Below are 23760 nucleotides of genomic sequence, written 5' to 3'. Positions count from 1 at the left end.
CTAGGCTTCTAAATTAATATTTGTACACTATATTTCTCTTCAGTAAATTTGACCATGTATAAAATACAAACTGTCCTTTTATCCACAGAGGACTGAAGCTAGGTTGTTATTTGTCTTTGTTCCCAGACATTTTTATGAGAGTCTTTTGATGATGGAGAAAGTTATTAATTAAAATGTAAAATGCCCATTGCTCATTTGATTATCTCCTTGATAGTTTCCCCCAGCAAGAAGAGAATTATCTAACATACATTATTCTTTTCATGATTTTTGGCACCTACATCAGTGACATTTTAATTAAGGTTCATAGATTTCATACCCTTCAACTTTGCAATCTCAGTTCTAGTGCTACTATCGTTTCTCATTTTACAGCTGTTGTGCCAAATTCATGCAGCTGCTTGTTTTTATACTAATCTTTATACCCCCACCCCTTCCCCCCTCCCACACACACTATGTCTGGCACAAAGTCATTGTTTAATATGGCCTTAATAACAACAATATACCACGGAGGCCACATAGCACAATAATTATGAGTGTGTAGGCTCTAGTTGCAGAGATCATACCCTAGCTCTGCCACCTACTAACAGGGTGAACTCGGGTATTTCATCTTTCTGTGCCTCAATTTTCAGGTAATAATGTGAGACTAGAAGATTCTACCTCAGAAGGTTGTTGTAAGGATGAAGGCAATCCAGCGCACATAAAGATACTTCGCCTTTATGTGAAACGTGTATTGGGATGGAGCAATTAGGAGACTTGTTAATTGCAATAATATAGGAAAGAGATAATCATGACTTCTACCAGAGTGATGGCAACAGAAATAAAGAGGAATATAATAACTTGACATAAGACATAATTCAGAAAGTTAAAATTAAGAATTAATGCATGTGCTTTCCCTTATCTATAATGTTCTCCCTATTAGGCCCAACTCACATATATTTCTCCCGGTAAATAGTTCTTAGCTATGCTAGCTTTCATTGATCTCAGTTTTAACTGACTCATAGCATTTATTACTTACTTCTATATCACTCCACCCCATTTAGCTCTCAATTCTATATAGTTTGTCATCTTGTGAAATGTTTCTGTATTTATGCTTATATATTATTTATATATTAGTCTTATTTCCCTAATCACATTATCTCTTTGAAAAACATCACATTTCACTTTATAAAATTAAATTAAATCACATGAAATTTAAATTCACTCTACGAAATTGAATTTCACCATCTTATATTTCACTTTATGAAACTGGTGTAATTCACATTCAGTGAAAATAATTAAACATATATAACATTAAATCAGTGTTTGCAAAGTTTTAAAAAAATATTTAGCTCATATTTGTGCACAATACATAATGATTGATCCATTAATATTGATATAGAAAAATCTGGAAAATTACACAGTATACACACAAAAAATGTGTCTACCATGAAAATGAATTAGGAACAAAAGCTATTATTTTCTTAGTTCTGGCAAAGGAAAAACTGAAACAAGATACTGATGACTTAATTTTCAAAATATTTCATTCTATGTTTGTTGTTTGTTCAAATAATCCCTGTCGGCACTTCGACTCTCCACTTTGTTTATACGTATTCAAGTAGACTGATGACAATTACTTTAATTCTCACAATAAAAGCAAAGTACAAAAGAACCTCTACAGAGATCCTAGAGACACTGCGATCCTTCATAGGCTGACAAAAACACAAGAGGCATGGAAGTCATTATTCAAAAGGGGCAGGTATAAAACTGAAAGCAACAAATGAACAAGACAAAGAAACAAAAACTCATAGACACAGAAAACAGTTTAGTGGTTACCAGAGGCGGGGGGTGGGGGGGAGTTGGTAGATGAGGGTAAAAGGGATCAAACATATGGTGATGGAAAGAGAACTGACTCTGGGTGATGAACACACAATGTGATATACAGATGATTCATTACACAATTGTACACTTGATACTTATGTAACTTGACTAACCATTGTCACCCCAATAAACTTTAATTAAACAGAAGGGGAGTGCAGGTATGAAGGCTTTAGTAAGCATTTTCTATTCATTCTTGACATGAAACATGCTAGTTATTCCTCAGCCATTTTGATCGGGGAATGTTTTTTCAATTTGTTGGTTTGACTCTTGGCCTAGTTTTTACTTCAGAGTATAATTGGGGAGGTTTATGAGCTCTTGAAGAGGTCTCTAGAGCTGGAGTTATATTCTGATATCCTTATAACATCTTAAGATGAAGACTGATACATCAAACCGCTGTGGTCTTCAAGTGCTCACCTGAGTTGCAGCAATCATAATAAATTCAATATGTCTAAGGAACTATTCAGAACTTGATAATTGGATGCTCTTTAATGAATATTTCATTTTTCAACTACGGTTGACATATTATATTAGTTTCAGGTATACAAGACAGTGATTACACATTTGTATAACTCGCAAAGTGATCACCCCAACAAATCGACTACCCATCTGACACCATACATAGTTACTACAGTATTAATTGCCTATCTTCTTTATGCTATACTTTACATTCCCATGACTACTTTGTAACAACCAATTTGTGCTTCTTAATCTCCTCTTGTTTTTCACCCATCTCCCCACCTCCATCTGTTCTGGCAACCATAAAAATGTTCTCTGTATCTGTGAGTTTGTTTCAGTTTTGAATGTTCATTTATTTTGTTTTTTTTTAGATTCCACATATATGTGAAATCACATGGCATTTGTCTTTCTATGTCTGACTTACTCCACTCAGCACAAGACCCTCTAGGTCCATCCATATTGTTGCAGATGGCAAGACTTTCTTCTTTTCTATGGCTGAGTAATATTCCATTGTATATATGTACCACTTCTTTATCCATTCTTCTATTGATGGACACTTAAGTTGCTTCCATATCTTAACTGTTGTAAACAATGCTGCAATGAACATATGGATGCACATGTCTATTCAAAATAGTGTTTCGGATTTTGTCAGGTAATCTTTTTTTGTCTCTTGTTATAGCCTTTGTTTTAAAGTTTATTTTGTCTGGTATAAGTATTGCTACCTCAGCTCTTTTTTTTCTCCTTCATTTCCATTTTAATGAAATATCTTTTTTCTACCCCTTTCCTTTCAGTCTGTTGTGTGTCTTTTGTCTTGTAGGCAGCATATGCAAAGGTCTTATTTTCATATCCATTCAGCAACCCTCTGTCTTTTGGTTGGAGGATTTAATCCATTAACATTTAAAGTCATTGTTGATAGATATATAGTATTGCCATTTTATTATTCAGATTTCTTATTTTTCAATTACAGTTGACATTTAATATTGTTTTATATTCGTTTCAGGTGCACAGCAGAGGGTTAGACATTTATATAATTTACAAAATGATCATCCTGCTAATTCTAGTACCCACCTGGTACCGTACATCATAGTTATAACAATATTATTGAATATATTCCCTGTACCGTTTTTTTCTTTTTTTCCCCATAATTTTTATCTTTTTTTCTTTCTACTTCTCCTTCTCCTCCACCTCCTCCTCCCCCATTTCCTCCTCCTTCAAGAAGTCCCTTTAACATTTATTGTAATACTGGTTTGGCGGTGATGAACTCCTTTAGTTTTTTTTTGTGTGTGTCTGGGAAGCTCTTTTATATATTCTTCAATTCTAAATGACAGTCTTGTTGGGTAGATTAACTAATATAATGCTTTAAAAAATAGAATTACTATTTCTATGAACAAGAGAAGAAAGCATCGGATTTGAAATTTGGAAGCAGGATTTTGGATTTTAAATAACATAAAATGATTGTAGAATTTGGTACAAGTCACTTAATCTTGACAGTGCTCAGAAAATCCATATGTAAAAGAAGAAGAGTTGAAGTTGATAATGGCTGTTTTGTTCCAATATCTCTAGCATTCAGATTAATCTCTTCATATAGAGTAAAGGACCTCTTCAGGAGATGATATTTTCAGATAGTAATAATACAACTCTTCATAAATATAATCAATATTTTTCTACTCAGGCAAGCTGACTATATGTTAGGTGTATTAGAAGTACATGGTACAAATACCATCCTCTGAACAAGAGAAAGTATGAAATATGATACTGTAAAATTTATTGAGGCAATCAATGTGTTTTTCCCCTTAGTTTTGGGAGTTTCCCTATTTTAAAAAGGCCACAAATGTTATAAAAATAAAGGAAACCACAAAAGCACTTTTGTTCTTCAAGACAGTTTTTAAAGAAATAGCCATATGCTAATTTGAAGATTTTATTTTCACATTGGCATTAAATGTAGACAATTCTGAGTTGAATCTATATCATTTCATATATCCCGTTAATTTCCTTCTAAAATATGCAGTTATCAAGTACTTTCCCTTACAAAGTATTTTCCACCTTAACTTAGAAATGAATGTCCTGAAAGCCCAAAATTCAAAATGAACCCTTTTATACCTACTCATTTTCTAAAGGACGTCACACGTTAATCCTGAAATAAGTTTCTTTAAGGGAAGTCTCCCAACCCAGTCTCCTTTCTCCTTTGCCAAAGACTTAGCAAGTGACTCTTGGGATTTCAGGGTGAGGAGGGACAATGAAAAGAGAGAAGAAGAAAACAGTGAAAGCGTGGAAAGGTGTGTTTATATTGAGTGTGGCTTAAAGGGGCAGAACTATTTTGAAGAGGAACTAAGAGAGTATATAAGGGAGCCAGTATGTATGAAAGGTATGGTGACGTGGTAGTGGTCACAAATAGGGTCTTTTGAACCTTGTCTCCTACTCCTCTCAAACACAAACACCCATTCCCAGCTGTTAAAATGCATAGTGATGATACCTCCAAAACACACATGCCAACATGTACATTCTACTATCACTTTTTGCCTCTTAACAACTATCTTTTCCTTGGAGCTTTCCAACCTTCAGAATTTTCACACATTATGTCCACTTTGTTTCCCAGCACTAGGACAATTGTTACCTGTCATTATTCCGTATGTTATCAGGACTAGTGATATTGTAGAAATTCCCAATTCCCCTTTAGATAACAGATCAACACATAATCCTATTTGTGTGATGGCAAATCTTCTATCTTCTGCTTAAATAACATGTATGAATATAGCAGACAAGAAATGAGGAAGCTGTTTACCGGATATTGAAAATCCTACATTAATATAAGGTGGTTCTGCTTAAGAAAATTCATGTCTAGCTTTTCATATTTACAAAAAAGTGTTGCTTTTTTATTAGCAGAGATTGTCTCAAGCAGATAATTATGAAAAAAAGAACACAAAAACTAATATGTGAGACAGTCATACTTTCTTAGCTTTCAATAATCAACAATCTTAATGTTTGACAAATAATGGTTTTTGAAACATCTTCAGTGCATTTAAGGGGAATATTAGCTGAGACAAAAGTAGAATTTTAAAAATTGTGCTTTCTTCATTTTATAGTTAATCCTACAAATAAATCACACCTGTGAAAGAACTGTATGTAGATTGAATTTTTGAGAAATGTTTGGAAAGGGTCTTTGATTTATTAAATGATATCTTGGTCATATATTTTGCATTTTGCATTGCTGTTCTCCCGTATCTGATGATCTGACCACCTGTCAGATATCAGTAATATCTGCTGCTTCTGGCCGCAGAGCAGCTCGTGACAGCTGTGTGATGCAGCCCTGGAATTCCTGCCAGAACAGTCCTCTTTGAATATCAGTAGACCACCTGTGTACCCAGCTGTAGCATGTGACATCTCCTGCTCCTTTATGGATGCCAGACATACTTAAAAAGAACCTGGATGTGGTAAAGGAAGAAAACTGATACCTCAGAAAGAGTCATACTTCAGTTATCAATTTGCTCATTTGTAAACTGTCCACCTCATCTGATTGCATCTGTAGCATTTCCTTTTAAATTAAATGTCCTATGTAACTTATAAATTGGTCAAATGCTTTTCAAATGTAAGTCACCACGATAAATTTGAGGAGAGGAAATTACCTCCCCCCTTTCCAGCACTCTCCTTCAGGCTTTGGCAGCCATCTATGCAGTAAATATATACTAGCCATTGATTTTGTATCAGGCACTGTGTTGGGCTCTGGAATATATAGAAAAAAATGATAAAATAAAAGATACTCTGTCTTCAAGTAGCTCACAGGTCAGTCCAGTTGTGTGTGTTAGAACTGGGCGTATTCAAGTCTATTCACTGGTTTGCATTTGGCAGTTGAAGAGTAGTCTCTCATATCTACAAGAAAAGGACTGTTTTAAGAGGTACTCTGCCCAACCATAATCCCTTCATGGACAGAATTTTATTTTCCTAGTTTTTAATCAGCTGGAGACATTTTGTTTCTTGTCAAGGACCTGAGATATTTTTATAGGAAGCTATAAATTTTGTTTCACATAAGTAGTCTCCCTAGGGATCACATATAAAACTCTAATGCCATCCATGGAAAACTGTGATTCCCTTCCAAAAATCATCTTACCGGCATCTTTTCTGCTGTAAAACGCCTAGTGAGATAAATGTGAAACATATAAAAATACCCATGTTAATGTCACCTTAAGCACTCATTACAAAAACGCACAAAACCCACTGCAAGAGAAGGTAATCCACTGTTTTGACAGATTTTGATTTTTTAAGAATAAATTGGTAGTAATCAATGTAGGTTACATTATACTTTAGCAGAAGAGTAAAGAAACATGAAATAGCAACATTTAGCATTTTAACTTTGCTCACTTATCAGTCACTAACAAAGAGAGAGCAGTGCAAAGCTGATTTCTCCAGATCATCTGTTTCATTAGAATTGCAAGATGTCATTCTTGTGACATTTAGAGGTTGTTTAATACAGAACGCCAATGCTCATTTAAATGCTTGATGAAGAAGCTATGTTTAATCTCAAACTTGCTCCTTGTATCAAGCCCTAATATCAGTTCCATCCTCTCTGTAGGTAATCTTTTGCTTTCCACTTTTGAGTTCAAGAACAACTGACCTGACTTTCTGTTAAATTCCTCCTTGAATCATCTGTATTGCCTTAGTTTGTTCTTTCCAATTTAGGAAAGAGAGTCAACTCTCTTGTCCAAAGATAAACCCTGTCCTTGGGACCCTGAACTCAGCATAGAGGCATAGTAGACTGAGAGCAGAGGATGTGAGTTTGATGTTCAGCCCTGCCAATCTCTAGCCATGTGACTTAGTTTCTTTGAGACTAAACACTTTTTAGTTATAGAATAAGACAGTAATAGCAACTCATCCGGGGCTCTGGTAAGAACTTAATGGAATGATGAGTTTAATACTACATTGTAAACTAAAACATCCATGTTACACAGATGTACTTTATTATCTCTATAATACTGTCCAACACCTACAGGTATTTACGTCATCAATTGTCCCTTCCTCATTTTTTCCCCCAATATGACCTAGGGGTTTGAATCCTTCCTATCAGCTTTTATCTGATTTCATTCCCCCATGACAAAATAAAAGAATAGCAAATATGAAATAACTGCTTTAATCATATTTACCTTTTAAGTTACTAAGCATTTCTTTCCTACTTGCTGGGAAACTTCTTAAGAAGGTATTCTTTTCTCTACATAGTTTCACAATCCAATTTTCTTAACACCTTATATTCTAATACCTTGATTCTATCATCTGAAACTGTTCATGAAGCTTTTTATGAGCTTTCATTATTCTTATTTCCTTACTTCTCTGCAGCATTTGACACTGTTGACGATCACCGTAACTTTCTAAGTTTTTGTGATATATATTTGTTCTTCCCTGACAGCTTTGACTTAGCATTCACTTTCTCTTTTATTTTCCACCCATCAATGTAGGTGCTACCTAAGGACATGCCTTGCTATTCTGTTCTGCCTTTTTTCTTTTTTCTTCCCTTGGCAAATGCATCCATTCTTATAAGCTCATTTAATTATAAATTCCGTAAAGCTAACTCTCAAATCTGTCACCTTCCTTATACTTTGCCTCAACAACTCTGTAACACATTTCCAACTTTCTCAGGTACACCTTTAACTTCCCATGACCTTAAAGAGTCAGGAGTTTCCGTTCTGTTCCCTAAATATGAAACAAACCAAAAAAAAGTTTACAGTTTCTGGGGTCTTCTCCTGCAGGGCCTGATAAATGATGAAGGAGCACGACTCTTTTATCAGGTCTAATTACTATTCAAATACATCACTACAGGATTAGTCGAGAACACTTTGCCCTTGAACAGTTTATTTATAGATTCTTATCTTAGTTCAGTAATCCCAGAAGCTATGATTGCTCAAACCCATGCAGTTCTGACCAGTTAAGAATACAGAATATATATAGTTGGTTGACCAATGAAAATACAGATTTTTAAAATATAAATACAAAACTTGGTTGACCGATTAAAATAGAAAAAAAAAATACAAGATTAAGATTGCATATTGCTGAACTATAAAGTAATGAAATGAGTAGACAAGTGTAATCAAATCTTTGACAATTGAGTGGTGTATGCAAAAACATATCTTAGTTTTCAGGCACATCAGCGTGGCAGTAGAGAAGTGCTAATAATTCTACACCAAAATTTTGTTTGCAATTTTGTCATATTTGCAGTATAAACCAGGGGCTAGATTTGATTTAAAATTTTTTTTTTTAGGAATTGTTAATTCATCAAATTTGAATACTTGCAGATGTAGTGAAAACTAACTTAGATTTACTTTTTTAATTAAAGTGTATCGGGGTGACAATTGTTAAAGTTACATAGGTTTCAGGTGTAGAATTCTTTAATACATTATCTATACATTACATTGTGTGTTCACCACCCAAAGTCAGTTTTTCCATCACCATATATTTGATCCATTTTACCCTTTTTTAAGGATAATTTAACAAATCTATTAAACATCTACAGTTACCTTTTCAATAACACTTCAAACACAGTGTTATTGGTAGTTAATATTCAATTCTGAACAGATGGGTCAAAGCCTTCCCTCAACATTATCTCACAGCCTCAAAAGGATCACTCAATATCTAGAATCCGTTATTGCTGAAATCATTCAGCCTTATTTAAATAAATCTCATAATAGGTTTCCTTTTTTAACTGCATTTCTGGTTGACTAGAACAACAGTGAAACTATTGGTAGTCATGTACTTAAGATAGACATCAGTAAGTGTGACAGTATAATCATAGATTAAGAAGTTGAGCCTTTATTGCAGTAGTTACCATAGAGATTTATATTAGGCTCTTTAATAAAAAGTATATGAATTCAACTTAGAATGCATTAATTTTGACTAGCAGGGTGCACAAGTTTTCCTAACTGAATGCACATATATAATAACAGCAGTTTGGGAATTTTGTCCTAGAAATATTTAAGGGATCAAATATAGGTATATATAATAAAAAATAACAGATTAAATTTCTTGAGTTTTTAATGGATACTTCATTAACTCTTTCAGTTTAATCCGACTTCTGTAAAATACATATTTAATGGTTTAGTTATACTTCATTCATGTCATTTTTGAGAAAAAATAAAATAGTGGTGGTGGTGGGGTGGGGGGAATTAGATATTCTGGCCTCAATGTAGATATGTCTTAAAGCACAAAGGAGGAAGTAGGGATTGTAAACTGAGAGCTCACCTATTTCTAGCCCCGTTTTTCTGCTACCGTTTACAAGACACTTCGATTTTTAATTTATAAATTCTTCCCTGACTGTCTTAGATCAGAGATTTTTTCCTCCTCTGAACATAATGAACTTTATATCTGCACTTAAAACGATAGCTAGACCCCATTGTAGTCTCCACATTGATTGAGATCAAGAGCCATATTTTATATACATACCATTCAGAGTGTCTAGTGCAGGTCTAAGTATATAAATATTTATATTGATTGATGGGTAAAATGAGGGGAGATTGATACCTATACAGAGGTAATCTAAAGTATAATGCAAACAATACAGAATGCATTAACGACAAAAAACAATTATGGGAGAGAGGGGAAAGCTCATATATTTAATCCATGCTGAGGTCCATGATGATATTATGTGTAAAAGAATTCTCTGAAGTGCTATTCAAATGTAAAACCTCATCAAAAAATAAACTAGAGAGCATGGTCTAGCCTGTTTTGTTCATTTCTACGTCTCTAGTTCCTAGCACAGTGCTTGGCATATAGTAGGTGCATATTCACTATTTGCTGAATAAATCAATCAATTAAATACTTTCCTGAGAGAATGAATAATATCATAAACTTTGAATAAGAAAGCTTCCCTCTCTAAAAGCTTTAGGATATTTGTAATCCTATAGACTTGGAATGAGACAATTCAGCTCATCATTTCCTATTTGCCTAAGGCCTTTTGCATTTACACTATATCACATGCTACTCTGTCTTGAAGGTTCCCGCTACAAAGCCTTGAACAGACAGCTGGATTCTTCCTGTCAGTTTGAGCTCAGATAAAATGCTTTCCTAGAGATCTTCCCAGACCACTCAAAGGTGATGCAGTGTTCTACTTCTCATTTTATTTTCTTCAAAGCACTTTATCTGAAATTAACAGACTAATTCTCCTGTTTACTCATTTAATGTTTATCATCTTGCTCCAGCATAAGCTCATGAGACTAGGGACTGTTGTCTATTTTGACTGTTGTCAATCTCTTCATAACGAGCTACTAACAAATATTTTAAAATTAATTAGTAAATTCTGTGAACTAAATTTTTTGCAAATTGTATTTGAATTCATTGGCAGCTATATCTCATTTAATCAAACCCAGTATGTATAAACGATTCTTCAAATTTCAAAACTAGAAGTAATTGTGGAAGTTATTTACTTTAACTTTCCCTTTCCATAACGAAAATAAATGGAACCTTAATTTATAAAAGAAATAGTTTAAAGTCAATACAAGGCAGCACATATTTAGCTACAAAGAGAAAGTTAAACATTGCATCAGAATGTGTTAGGTGCTCAACATCACTAATCATCAGAGAAATGCAAATAAAAACCACAATGAGATATCACCTCACCCCAGTCAGAATGGCTATCATCAACAAGACAAATAGTAACAAGTGTTGGAGAGGCTGTGGAGAAAAAGGAACCCTCATACACTGTTGGTGGGAATGCAGACTGGTGCAGCCACTATGGAAAGCAGTGTGGAGGTTCCTCAAAAAATTATGAATAGAATTACCGTATGACCCAGCAATCCCTCTCCTGGGAATCTACCCAAAAAATCTGAAAACATTTAGAGATAAAGACACGTGTGCTCCAATGTTCACTGCAGCTTTGTTTATGGTGGCCAAGACATGGAAAAAACCAAAATGTCCTTCGATAGATGAATGGATAAAGAAGTTGTGGTATATACACACAATGGAATACTATTCGGCGGTAAGAAAAGATGTTATAGGAACATTTGTGACAACATGGATGGATCTTGAGAGTGTAATGCTGAGCGAAATAAGTCAGACAGAAAAAGCAGAGAACCATGTGATTTCACTGATATGTGGTATATAAACCAAAAACAACAAAAGAACAAGACAAACAAATGAGAAACAGAAACTCATAGACACAGACAATAGTTTAGTGGTTGCCAGAGGGTAAGGGGGGTGGGGGGTGGGGGGTGGGGGGTGGGAGATGAGGGTAAGGGGGATCGAATATATGGTGATGGAAGGAGAACTGACTCTGGGTGATGAACACACAATGGGATTTATAGATGATGTAATACAGAATTGTACACCTGAAATCTATGTAATTTTACTAACAATTGTCACCCCAATAAATTTAGGAAATAAATTAAAAAAAAAAAAAGAATGTGTTAGGCATATTTCAAATGTAAATAAGCAGGATAATTGCCTTAATTCTCAGCGCCACTTTGTATGATTAAATATACCACATAGGAGGCTGTAGTAAATTTTGGCCATGACAGAAGCTGTCAAAGTTTTCTGTACAATTAATTCTGAGCACATTAACATTGTTCATATATCTCTTTTTGTTGCCATAAACAGTTAAATTGAGGTCCTTTATATTTAGAATCAGAGGATCATAAAGAATTTTCTAGCAAATGCTTGTGCATATGGGGTATCTGTGCACATTAGCAGAGAAGGGTCAGTAAACAGTCACAGAATTGGAGTTTGTTTCCTAAAGGTGACGTTTCAGATATTTATTTCTAATAAAGATTCTTAGTTTCTAATTGTACTGAAATTCACTAAAAAGCCAGGTATATCCGTCTTATTGCTATATACAGGGAAATTCTGTTCAGTATGTTTGAAATATGACTTTTTTTCTTTTTTAAAGAACAACATTAAAATTGTTGTTTTTTATCGTAGTTCAAAAATGAAGTTCCTCTTCCAAGAATCTTTATTTCCATTTGATGGTTTAATTCAAGAACAAGAAAGAAAACAGTGATCTTCCAATAAAATATATTTCCAATGTGTATATTTCTGGATAAATCTTTTAAAATTATTAATTTCTGCTTTATATGCTCATGGAAAAGACAATGTATATTTCACACATTATTATTTTTATATAATTTTCATTCCATTTCTTTATCTTTTTATGCATTTAATTCCTATCCATCTCTAAGTATTTCATTATTCCCTAACTATCTTAATCATCTGAGTCCCAACTCTGTCAGGATGTCTGGTGAGTACTACTCAGCACTCATTTGCAATACAGACCATTTATGCTGTAAACTTTTTAAATCCATATATTTATTGTCACATTATATACTTTACAATAACTACTACTAGAGACTTACATGCTGTGTTTTCATATTTAATTATTCATACTCACACAGACTCACATACAGAAATTTAGATAGATGATAGATAGATAGATAGATAGATAGATAGATAGATAGATAGATAGATAAATTGACAAAATAAACAGATAAAGAGTAGATAGAATAGGTTAGACATTAGATGACTGTATTTGCAGGCTGATAAATGTAACATATATTTACATTCTCTACAAAAACACTCATATGAGAAGACTCTTTGTGAGGCATGAAAAAGAGCCATGAAATGTTATTGGTTCAAGAAGGCGCTAAATTGTGAGCGGTACTGACAATCCAAGAAAATTGTTTTAAAAAAATCACTTTAAGAGATAATTAAGTAACTGTAAAAGAGAACCAGAGATTAATAACAAATCCTAGTGTACCTCTCCTGTGTCTCCTGCAATGCCTTATATTGCTGAAAACATAAGTCTGTCTCTATGTAGTATGTTTACAAGGTGAAGCATCAGATCAATGACCGTTCAATATGTCTATTCTCGTATTTTGGTTTGGTGAACCAGGAAGTTTTAATGAAGAGGTAATCCAAATTACCAAGCCTCAGGCTATTATAATTTTAAAAGCAAAACAAGTTCTGCTAATGTTTCCTAACATTCTCCTAAATTTTGATTAATGTCTAATTTTCCTGTTGTTTTCTTTTCTAAGGGAGAATATGAAATCAGCTATTTATTTTAGTTAACATTCAAAAATAAAATTCTAACACATTTATATGGAAAAACAGAGTCTTCTATAGACATCTTAGTTAAATATGATTATATGGCTCCTACTTACCCAATGCTTTAAAAATATATACAATGGATGTAATAGTCTTTAGAAACAATCTCAGCTACCGCTTATCTAGAAATATTTTATTCTGTGATTTCAACTAAACAAAGAATAAAGAGATTGAGTGAGACATGTTTAAACAATGAATTAAAGTAGCGTGATGGTCCAGACAACAGAAAATCTGATTGTAAGCACAGAAACTAAAAATTGAAGTCATTTGTGATGTGTTTAAGGATTACCCTGCACCAAATAGGTAACTAGAGAGAAGTGTGCTGAACTGTATCATTAATGCTGGTTTATATTCTTTATGGAGGCTATACATGAACATGATCTTAGTTATGACCACTTAGCTTTTTTTTTTTTAAAGGCTAATAATGGAACGGACTTTCAGTTATAAGATGAATAAGGTCTAAGCTCTAATGTGCAATATTGTAACTATAGTTAATAATGTTGTTAATTATATACCGGCAGACTTTAAAGATACTGCAGGTTCAGTTCCAGACCACCATAATCAAGTGATTATGACAATAAAGTGAATCACACGAATTTTTTGGTTTCCCAGTGTATATAATAGTTATATTTGCATTAAACTACTGTCTATTAAGTTGGCAATAGCATATGTCTTAAAAAAACAACGTGCATACCTTAATTAAAAAATACTGTATTGCTAAAAAATGCTAACCATTTTCTGAGCCTGTTGGGAAAACGGTGCCAATAAACTTGCTCTGTGCAAGGCTGACACAAAACTTCAATTTGTAAAAAATGCAGTATCTGTGAGTCGCAATGAAACAAAATGCAACAAATCAAAGCACAAAAAAAGATATGCCTACTTGAAATTTGCTGAGAGTAGGTAAATATTCTCACCAAAAAACCAAACAACAAAACAAAACAACAACAACAACAAAACTCCAACAATCTGAGGTGATGGATATTAATTAGGTTGACTGTGGTAATCACTGCACTATATATATATATATATATATATATAATCACTATATACATATATATAAAATCATCATGTTGTAAACCTCAAATAAATAAAATTTTTACTTGTCAATTACACCTCAATAAAGTTGGAAAAATACAGGCTAAGAAATCTATATATAAACATTATAAGAGTGTTTTATCATATTTAAAGAAAACTGTTCTACAAAACCATCTCCCCCAAAACTGTGGGTCATATGAACTTTGTTAGATTAAGTTCACTTAAGTGACATTTTCTATTACAGTCTAGTTTTTATCTTGAACAAATAAAACAAAAACAGTAAAGTTTTAAACAGAAACAAATAATCCATTATGCTCATATTTGTGTGAATTAAGTTTTTAAAGAGTTCTAAAAGAAATAACTAAACTTTTGTCTAAATTTATTTCTAACAGATTATGACTGACATTTCCACTCGTCAAAATTTGAATTGTGTGGACATTTCTAGAAAGTTCTTTACTTTCTTTTAATACTTTAAAAAAAACTGGACACTACAATCCCCAAAAGTTTACATGCTTCTTTGTCTCATTTACCATACTATTCTGTTCAATAAAAACGTTTGCCTTTTATTTTTCCATTATTTATGATGTCAGCTCCCATTTCTTTTTCACATCATTGCTTGTGCAATTTGGAAATGTCACATCATAGGGCTTTTCACTTAGTTATATCCTTCAGATTAATATACTGTTGTTATCACTGTGATTTTAAAGTGAAAGAAAATTGGAGCATTTAAATTCCATCCTGCCAATTAAAATATTGATTATTGACAAAACAGCTTCTTTTTAAGGACAATGATAATAATAAAATTAATGTTTCCATAGTATAGTAGTTTTTAAAAACTTCAATAAGTATTATCTCATTTAATCCACACATCTGTCCTGAGAGGTAGATTGTTACAATCAGATCAGTAGGGTAATAGATATATACTATGCCAGAGGGGCAATAGATTGGGGGAGGAGGGTTATGACTTTGTGAGGGATGAAATGTCTAACTATTGCATTGTTTTGTACACCTGAAACTAATTAAAAAACAGTACAATAAGACGAAAAATAAATGATAAAAGAATAGAGTAAATAGTCTAAGACATATTGAGAATCTGAACTAAAGTATGCAGGTCTACAGTGGAAGATACAATCAATTATATTTTTCCTTCATTTATTTCCCTTTGATGATGCCTGCAGTGTGTGTGTGTGAGTGTGTGTATGTGTGTGTGTGTGTGTGTGTTTCCCGGCGCGTGTGCTTTAATGTTTTAACAGCTTCATTAAAGTATAATTTACATATATTAAACTGCATATATTTAAATTGTACCATACGTTAAGTTTTGGCATATGTGATGCCTGTGAGGTTATCACCTCAATCAAGGTAATGAATATATACATTATCCTCAAATGTTTTCATAAACCTTCTTGAAATCCCTCCTTCCAATCCTTGTCTCCCACCCCAATCTCCTGTGCATAGACAATTTATTTGTTATTTGTCACTTATAGATTAGTTTGCATTGAACTAAAATTTTATAGATAATAAATTGACTATATAGTATGTAATCTTTTTGTTTAGCACGTTTCATTCACTGTAATTGTTTCAAAATTCACAATATGGTAGGGTGTAGCAATAATCCCTTTCCTTTTTTCAGTAGTAGTATTCCATGTGTGGACAAACCGTAGTTTACCCATTCACTCTTTGATGGACATTTGGCTTGTTTCTGGCTTGTGGTTATTGCCAATAAAGCTGCTGTTAACATTAGTGCACACATCTTATGGACATATGCTTTCCTTTCCCTTGGGTACATACCTAGCAATTGCTTAAGAAACAGCAAAACTATTTTGCAGCGTTATGGTACCATTTTATACTCTCATCTTCATTGCATGTGCAGTTCTTTTACCTCCTCACCAACATGGTCATTTTTAATTTTTGTCATTCTGATAAATGTGTAGGGTTATATCCTTATGGTTTTAATTTCATTTTTCTAACTAATAATATTAAAGATTTTCTCGAGTGCTTATTTCTCGTCAATACGTCATCTTTAGTGAAGTGTCTATTCAAATCTTTGAGTCATTTTTTATTCATTTAATTTTTTCTTATTACTGATTTTGGAGAGTTTTTACTTTCTTTCTTTTTTCTGAATACAAGTCTATTATCACATATATTGTTTAGCAGTTTCTTCCTGTCTGTGACTTATGTTTTCAATCTCTTAACAGTGGCTTTGAAGAACAAAACGTTTCCATTTTGAGGAAGTCCATTTTATCAATTTGTGCTTTTCTGCATTGCCTAATCCAAGCTCACAAAAGTTTCCTCCAGCGTTTCCTTTTAGAATATTATAATTTTAGATTTCACATTTTGAATTAGCTTTTTATATTGTGCGAGGTAGGTATTTAAGATATGTTTGTCCAAATGGATACCCAGTTGTACCAGCACTATTTATTCAAATACTATCTTTGCTCTACTGAATAGCCTTTGCATAGTTCATTAAAATCAGTTGTGTGGGTATATTTCCTGATTTTCAACTTTGTTCTGTCTTTAAGCCAATACCACACAGTCTTTGTTATTATAACTTTATAATACATATTTGAACATATACTGTTAGTTTCCTAACTTTTTACTTTGTCAAAGCTTTTTTGGTTTTTCTATATCTTTTGAATTTGCAGATGGATTTTAGAATTAGCTTGACAATTTCTAGAAATACAAAAAAAAAAAAAACGCCCACTGGGATTAGTATTGCATTGAATCTATATTGATATGGGGAGAATTGACATCTTAACAATATACTAAGCCTTTTAAGTATTAAATATGTATAGCTCTCCCTTTATTTAGATCTTTAATATCTTTCAGCAATATATTGTATTATGAGAGTAGAGGTCTTTGTATATCTTTTGTCAGATTTATCCTTATTTCATATTTTTGGTTCTATTTTAAATGAGTTTTTATTTTAATCTCTTGTTTGCTGCTAATATATAGGAATACAGCTGATTTTTGTGTGTTATTCTTGTATCCTGCAAACTGGATGAGATCACTTGTTTGTTTTAGTAGCCTGTTTTTATAGATTCCGTTGAATTTTCTAGACAACCATGTCATCTGGAGTGACAGTCTTACTTTCTTCTTTACAAGATGGATAGCTTTTATTCATTGTTTTTACCTTCTTGCACTGGCAAAACCACTATAATGTTAAGTAGAAGTAGTAAAAGGCAACATCCTTATCTTTTCCTGATCTTAAGAAAACATCAGTCCTTTAACATTAAATATCATACAGGCTTTTAGTTACAAGCCCTTTATTCGATTGAGGACATTCTCTGCTATACTTAGATTGCTTTGGGCTTTTTTCTTGCTTTTGCTCATTTTGTTTTTCAGTTATGAGTATAATTTTTGTTTTGTCAAATAATTTTCTTGCCTTTATTCAGATGATCATTTGATTTTGTTTTTTTTCCTTTTAGGTTTGTTAACATGGTGAATTACATTGATTGATTTTTGAATGTGAGATCAGCCTTCCATTCCTGGAGTGAACCTCACTCAGTCATTAGTCATGACATATTTTCATTTTACATATTGAAAAGATTGATTTGATATGGTTTTATTTAGAATTCTTACATCTATGTTTCTGAGGGATATTTATTTGTAGTTTTCTATTCTGGCAATGTCTGTCAAGTTTTGCTATTTGAGCAATGCTGACCTCATAGAATGAGTTGGGAGGTATTCTCTCCTCTTTAATTTTCTGGACATGTGTGTAGAATTATGCTTATTTCTACTCAAAACATTTGGAAGAATCTACCAGTGAAGTCATCTGACAATGGAGTTTCCTTTGTGAAAAGTGTTTTTTTAAACTACAAATTTCATTTCTTCATTATATATAGGGCTATACGATTGATCTATTTCTTCTTGTGAGCTTTGATAGTTTGCGTCTTACAAGGAAGTTGTCTACTTTATAAAGTTCTCAAGTTTATTGGCGTAATGCTGTTAAAATATTACTTCACAATCCTTTAAATATCTGTAGCGTCCATAATGATGTCACCTCTCTCATTCCTAATATTGGTAATTTATGTCTTTTGTTTATTTTTCCTATTAAGTTTAGCTAGAAATTTATCAGTTTTATTGATCTCAAGGAAACAGTTTTTGGTTTTATTGCTTTTATCTAAACATTTTCTCTTTTATATTTCATAATTTGTTTTGATCTTCATTATTTCCTTTCTCTTACATATTTGGGTTTACTCTCCTCCTTTTTTCTAGTTTCTGAAGGTGAAAGTTGATGTCCTGGATTTTAGATCTTTCTTATTTTCTTCTTTCTAAAATAGATGTTCAGTGCTATAGATCCCCCCTAAGTATTGATTTAGTGGCACTGCAAACTTTGATATACTGTATTTTCATTTTCATTCAGTTCAAAATGTCATTAATTTTATTTTGGACTTCTTCTTTGATCCATGGGTTATTTACAAGTGTATTATATATTTTCTCAATATTTACTCTATCCTGTGCCCCATGAATCAGTCTAGCTGGCGAGTACAGGCACTATTGCTGGTCCTAAGTGAGCACTGGGTGATGAGACCTCACTAATCTTTCTAATGGTTCTTTCCTTGACTTGGGTCACTTTCTCACACCTATGCGCTGATCAGTACCTAATATTAATTGAGTTCTTTCGGTGCAACTTTCTCTTCTCCAACACTCTGTCCCCCAAACTCCAGCTGCCTTGATCTCTCCAGACACTCAGCTCCATCATCTCAATCCATGGATTCCACTGTGATCTGCCTAGATCCCCCCTTCTGTTGCTGAAGCCTAGACACTGTCTCAAGGCAGTAAGCTGAGGCAATTGTAGGTTCTCATCATTTGTGTCCCACTAACCAAAGATCACTGGCATTGAAGACCTGCTGTGCAATGTCTTGAAACTCTTATTTCATGTATTTTGTCCATTTTTTATTATTATTTGTGTGAGTGTATGATACAGTATCTGTTACATCAAGTTCAGATGACACTTTTTAAAAACTCAATCATTTTATAAAACTGATATGAGTATAGGTAAACATTTCACACCGTAAGTTTTTAGGATGTTAGTAGTTATCTCAAAGGATATTGCAGCAGTCAAAAGAGGCACTTTCTTCTTTTTTTTCTTCTTCTCTTTCTGGACAGGGGAGTGTTGGAATCATATATCGACCAACAATTAGAGTAGTAGTACTTTATATAAGTATTGATTACTTGGCTTTAAAGAGATATTTACGTACACTCTCTTATTTGATTATCTAGTCAAGGTCAGATTATTAAGGGCAAGGTTATTATTAACTGAAACTCAGGAGTATCATGACTTGCTCAAAGTTGCACAGCTTATAATCACTACAATAGTAACAGCTGCTATTTATGATGCACTTTATGTAGGGTCAGGGTATATACACACTATATACACAATCTCATTTAATCATCCCCAAAAATACATGTATCAGGAAGGTGGTACAGTCTTTCTTATTGTAGATTTGAACAAACTAGAGCTTAGAAGACATGCTACCTTAACTAAACTCACACAGATAAGAAGTGCCAGAGCTGGGACTTAAACTCAGGCTTCCTGCCTCCTAGACCATGCTTGTAACTGCTAGTTTACCTTTCATGGAAGTGGGACACTCTTCTGAGTCCCTTGCTTCCTTCTGACTTTTTTTTTCGTGACCTCAGCAGGATCAACAATGGCAGATTATCTCATTTTACAGTGAACAAAATATTGTATGTCCTTAGAAATGTTGCTCCTGTGCTATTGCTCATAAAAGGCAAAGACTTTTGATAGTGATGTTTGTTGGGTGGTACTTATGCTGATATCAGGGATATCAAAGATAGATAATACTTTTGATGGCAAATTCACATTATACTGGGCTCATTTTATCATCAATGATTTTATATGGATATTCATTTTTGACTTCTTTCTATCTAAATTTCAACTCTTACCAATTTAGAAGATCTACCATTTCATATTCCTCTCCCCTTCTTTATTTTTCACTTTAACAGTTATCACTAATATATTAATATATTTCGCTTTTCTTGGTTATTGTCTATGTCCTCCACTAAAATATAAGTTCCATAAGGACTAAGAGTTTTGTCTGTTTTGTTCACTATTGTATTCCCTGTACCTATTGAGTAGAAATTCAATAAATATTGGTTAAGTAAGTTAATATTTATGTTTAACTCAATAAATATTGATGAAATAAGTTAATATTTATGTTCTTAGGATTTATTTTAATGATTGTTCTGTAATGGAGTAGAGAGCAATATCTGGAACTAAGTTTTCAGGAGCTTTGGGATATACCACTACATAGACTCACTGCTACTAGATATATATTATCTATCAAAAGAGACTAAAGCCAATAAGAAGAAGATAAGATCATTAGATGAGACAAATCTCAGAATTGCGGAGGGAGATCGCTGTTAGCGTCTCCTCTCTCCTGATAACCCCAGCAGCTGTTAGGACTAACATGTTATGGGGGATGAACCCTAATGAGTTGTGATGTAATAGTTAGCAGTGTAGTTGCTGGTCTCAGAATGCTGGGGTTCAGTTCTCCACTACCCCACTTACTAGCTCTATAAATATTAGAAACAGCTGTTATTTTCTGCCAAGATGTTTTATTCTGAGACTTCAAGGGATTCTTCAAACCTAGGAAACTGTACTCAAACCTATTGTGTGTAAGAGACTGGATGTATCTCTCTCTTGGGAGGTCCATAGTTTTCTTTCAATTTTCAATGTTTGCCAGTACTTACAATACCCCAGGCATCAAAGATCACTGTTAGAAAGAAATCTACAAAAATGCATTCCTTTGGCTTGTCTTATACTCCCTTAAGGCCAGTCACTTTCCAAGCCCTTAATATTTCCTTGTTTTTTACTTAACCCTCTAACCTACATAAATCAGAGCTACAAAACAAAAATATCTTCACTATGATTACAATCACCTTTACACAGTTGAGGTTAAGTGATTTGCCTACAGTAACATGACAAAAATGAGAAAACCTCATACATACATTTATTTATTTATTTTTTTATATCACATTGTGTTGGTAATAATACCTATGTGTCTCTCTCATAGGAATGTGGTTCTTTGAGCATAAAAGCATTATGCCTTATCCATTTTTGTGGTCTCAGCATCTGGAAAATGTAACGCACACACTACATGTTCAATATGTGCCTGCTGTATAATGATCGAGTTGGACAGTAGTCCCAGGTCTTCTGATTATAAATCCTCAACATAGTCTCATTTCATTATGTCACACATCTTTTAATGAAATTAATCTAAAGGACAAGTCTCATTCCTTTGCTAATATGCAGTTTCAATGTTTTCTCTTATTCAATATCTTGCTTGGCTAGGATACTAACTATTAAGTAAACACTTATATTCATGTCATGGAAAGTAAAAACATGAGTCAAGAGTCTAACAGAAAGCAAAATATATAGTTTGTTTCTATTGATTTTTTTATTTAAAAAATTGCTTTCTATTGAAAGCATATAGCAACTAAAAACAGTATGTTTTAAAACGTTTGAAAAATAGTCACTTATAAGTACTTTATTTCTTAGTAATCTCAAACAGCCAAATCCAGTAAAGATCCTGGATCATTTTCTAGGGATCTCATCATTCTTATGGCCACTCATTGCAGTCACTCTGTCTCCCTGGTATCTGCATACAATATTCTCAAATTCTCAAATTTTGTATCGTCAAATCTTCCTTTTTCACAGATTTATAACTCTGCTGCATTTTCTGATCAGATTGTCCTATTTTATCATATTATTCCACAACATTACTCCCTAACACATCTTTCAGTCCATTGGATGAAGAACATCCATCTTATCTGGTAGCTATGTAATGAATGTAAAGGGAGTCTACTGGCAGAAAATCAAAGTTAACAGGTGCAGAGAAAAGAGATGAATAAGAATCTTAGGAGAGAAGGAAAAAAAAATGTAGGCATTCCTTACGTAATCCCAGTGTAGCATCCAAGGAATATTGGTTAATGAATGTGCAAATACTCTCATCATTACATCTATGGGTAAGAGAAAACTGTTTTTAAGCTTTTGAATACCCTTCCTTCTTCCCTCCCTCCCTCCCTTCCTCCCTTCCTTCCTTTCCTCATTCTTCCTTTTTTCTTCTTCCTTTATTTTAACTGCCATCTCTTAGATTTTGCACTTTCAGAACTACACCAAGTACAAAGGTTGAATCCCCAATGTCCCCAAAGGTGGTGCAAAGATGTATCATGTGCATGATGGCAAGAAGACATTCCTGAGTATGGTATAAAGTCTTGGAGGGCAAGTACCACCAGCCTATAAGTACATAAGCAAATATGGGAAGATTAAAATTCCATTAACTAATGATGTTGTCAGACATTTAGCTATAAGGAAGGTTTATAAGCGAAAAATTGCATAAGAAGGTCATTCTAGTGTTTCTAAAATAATTCAGATTATGTAAGAGCCATTAAATTCCACATTATATAAATTCAAAGTAATTCTTATCCTAAATTTTTAACATTTTCTTATATAACAATATCAGATATATTTATATTTTGTTAGTGAAAAATAAACTTCACTTTGCAAATGAGAAATTAAAAGGCATAACTCTTGAACGTCATAGATAAATATATTAAAACTCCAATAATTTCATTGCATAAATAACTTTGGCAAAGCAATAGAGTGTTTTGACTATTTCATGTTAAATTCTAGAAAGAAAAAAACAGTTTTATTGAATTATTTCACTTAAAATAACTCTATATGGTGTGAAGAAAAAAAACAGTATGTTAGCATTTATTTGTCAGTAGGAAGTTACATTTACGTGTCTGTATTATAAATTTCCTAATACAGCAAAATAATAAAATTACTCATATGTTTACTAACATCATACATATGAAAGATTAATCCTTAATTGTCATTTACTTATAAGGTCATTTTATAAGTACATTTGCATTATTTAAACTGATTCATCAAACAATAATGCCTACGTTGCAAAGATTGTCAACTTACTTACACAATTACCAAGAATTCCTTTCACCATAGGTTATTCTTAGAGTTATTTAAGGATAACCTCAGGTAACATTTGAAAATTAAGATAACAAACACTTCCAAGCTTCAGTTCAAAAATACAAACTGATTTTATAGGGTAATGCTTCATTGAAAAAAATAAAGCCCTTGTTTTTTCACGTCTGAAATCCCTAATGCCTTTGTATTATGAATAAAACAATTAATTTTGAGAACTTTAAAAATACCTATAATTTCCCATTTAACAGTAAATATTGCATGCAAAAGACACTAGCAAAGCTTCTAAATAAGTATAAAATAACCAACTGATCAGTAATTTGCATCACGTCACAAAAAAGGTTTGACAGTAAATTACTGGGTTTGTATGTGCATGCTAC

The 23760-nt window shown here is 33.0% G+C and overlaps 1 protein-coding gene across 6 annotated transcripts in view; it reads right to left on the bottom strand.

Annotated features, from left to right (window-relative positions):
• The window catches only part of GALNT13 (polypeptide N-acetylgalactosaminyltransferase 13), a 462057-nt gene that overhangs the window by 164169 nt on the left and 274128 nt on the right, over window positions 1–23760 (bottom strand). The window lies entirely within an intron of this gene.

Source organism: Rhinolophus sinicus, chromosome 17, assembly GCF_057876585.1.
Source record: "Rhinolophus sinicus isolate RSI-liver-muscle chromosome 17, RSI-T2T, whole genome shotgun sequence".
Taxonomy (NCBI): domain Eukaryota; kingdom Metazoa; phylum Chordata; class Mammalia; order Chiroptera; family Rhinolophidae; genus Rhinolophus; species Rhinolophus sinicus.
Note: the sequence above shows the minus strand (reverse complement) of the source record. Positions and strands in the feature narration are given on the sequence as shown.